This window comes from Musa acuminata, unplaced genomic scaffold, assembly GCF_036884655.1.
Source record: "Musa acuminata AAA Group cultivar baxijiao unplaced genomic scaffold, Cavendish_Baxijiao_AAA HiC_scaffold_1136, whole genome shotgun sequence".
Lineage (NCBI taxonomy): Eukaryota > Viridiplantae > Streptophyta > Magnoliopsida > Zingiberales > Musaceae > Musa > Musa acuminata.
Window position 1 is genome coordinate 9,169,288 of NW_027021348.1, and position 2,500 is coordinate 9,171,787.

The following is a 2,500-nucleotide window of genomic DNA, read 5'->3' on the forward strand; positions in this document are numbered from 1 at the left end:
GCCGCTCGCTCGCGCAGCCAAAAATGGCCAGTTTTGGCCCGTTTTTGGGCCGTTTTGGCCAGTTTTTGGCCTGTTCTTGCGTTGCGCGGTGACCGTCGAGAGCGGACCAAAACGTCAGCCATCTCAGCACCCTGGAACCCCCCGGGTGGCACAGGGCTGGATGGGGCTTTCGTATAGCAGGGACGGTGCTGCCTCACGCTTCGCTCGCTGTTCGCCGCTCGCCGCTCGCTCGCGCAGCCAAAAATGGCCTGTTTTGGCCCGTTTTTGGGCTGTTTTGGCCTGTTTTTGGGCTGTTCTTGCGTGGCGCGGCGACCGTCGTGAGCGGAGCAAAATGTCAGCCATCTCAGCACCCTGGAACCCCCCGGGTGGCACAGGGCTGGATGGGGCTTTTGTATAGCAGGGACGGTGCTGCCTCACGCTTCGCTCGCTGTTCGCCGCTCGCCGCTCGCTCGCGCAGCCAAAAATGGCCTGTTTTGGCCCGTTTTTGGGCTGTTTGGGCCTGTTTTTGGGCTGTTCTTGTGTGGCGCGGCGACCGTCGTGAGCGGAGCAAAATGTCAGCCATCTCAGCACCCTGGAACCCCCCGGGTGGCACAGGGCTGGATGGGGCTTTCGTATAGCAGGGACGGTGCTGCCTCACGCTTCGCTCGCTGTTCGCCGCTCGCTGTTCGCCGCTCGCCGCTCGCTCGCGCAGCCAAAAATGGCCTGTTTTGGCCCGTTTTTGGGCTGTTTTGGCCTGTTTTTGGGCTGTTCTTGCGTGGCGCGGCGACCGTCGTGAGCGGAGCAAAATGTCAGCCATCTCAGCACCCTGGAACCCCCCGGGTGGCACAGGGCTGGATGGGGCTTTCGTATAGCAGGGACGGTGCTGCCTCACGCTTCGCTCACTGTTCGCCGCTCGCCGCTCGCTCGCGCAGCCAAAAATGGCCTGTTTTGGCCCGTTTTTGGGCTGTTTTGGCCTGTTTTTGGGCTGTTCTTGCGTGGTGCGGTGACCATCGTGAGCGGAGCAAAACGTCAGCCATCTCAGCACCCTGGAACCCCCCGGGTGGCACAGGGCTGGATGGGGCTTTCGTATAGCAGGGACGGTGCTGCCTCTCGCTTCGCTCGCTGTCCGCCGCTCGCCGCTCGCTCGCGCAGCCAAAAATGGCCAGTTTTGGCCCGTTTTTGGGCCGTTTTGGCCTGTTTTTGGGCTGTTCTTGCGTGGTGCGGCGACCGTCGTGAGCGGAGCAAAATGTCAGCCATCTCAGCACCCTGGAACCCCCCGGGTGGCACAGGGCTGGATGGGGCTTTCGTATAGCAGGGACGGTGCTGCCTCTCGCTTCGCTTGCTGTCCGCCACTCGCCGCTCGCTCGCGCAGCCAAAAATGGCCAGTTTTGGCCCGTTTTTGGGCCGTTTTGGCCAGTTTTTGGCCTGTTCTTGCGTTGCGCGGTGACCGTCGAGAGCGGAGCAAAACGTCAGCCATCTCAGCACCCTGGAACCCCCCGGGTGGCACAGGGCTGGATGGGGCTTTCGTATAGCAGGGACGGTGCTGCCTCACGCTTCGCTCACTGTTCGCCGCTCGCCGCTCGCTCGCGCAGCCAAAAATGGCCTGTTTTGGCCCGTTTTTGGGCTGTTTTGGCCTGTTTTTGGGCTGTTCTTGCGTGGTGCGGTGACCATCGTGAGCGGAGCAAAACGTCAGCCATCTCAGCACCCTGGAACCCCCCGGGTGGCACAGGGCTGGATGGGGCTTTCGTATAGCAGGGACGGTGCTGCCTCTCGCTTCGCTCGCTGTCCGCCGCTCGCCGCTCGCTCGCGCAGCCAAAAATGGCCAGTTTTGGCCCGTTTTTGGGCCGTTTTGGCCTGTTTTTGGGCTGTTCTTGCGTGGTGCGGCGACCGTCGTGAGCGGAGCAAAATGTCAGCCATCTCAGCACCCTGGAACCCCCCGGGTGGCACAGGGCTGGATGGGGCTTTCGTATAGCAGGGACGGTGCTGCCTCTCGCTTCGCTCGCTGTCCGCCACTCGTCGCTCGCTCGCGCAGCCAAAAATGGCCAGTTTTGGCCCGTTTTTGGGCCGTTTTGGCCAGTTTTTGGCCTGTTCTTGCGTTGCGCGGTGACCGTCGAGAGCGGAGCAAAACGTCAGCCATCTCAGCACCCTGGAACCCCCCGGGTGGCACAGGGCTGGATGGGGCTTTCGTATAGCAGGGACGGTGCTGCCTCTCGCTTCGCTCGCTGTTCGCCGCTCGCTGCTCGCTCGCTCAGCCAAAAATGGCCAGTTTTGGCCCGTTTTTGGGCTGTTTTTGCCTGTTTTTGGGCTGTTCTTGCGTGCCGCGGCGACCGTCGTGAGCGGAGCAAAATGTCAGCCATCTCAGCACCCTGGAACCCCCCGGGTGGCACAGGGCTGGATGGGGCTTTCGTATAGCAGGGACGGTGCTGCCTCACGCTTCGCTCGCTGTTCGCCGCTCGCTCGCGCAGCCAAAAATGGCCAGTTTTGGCCCGTTTTTGGGCAGTTTTGGCCTGTTTTTGGGCTG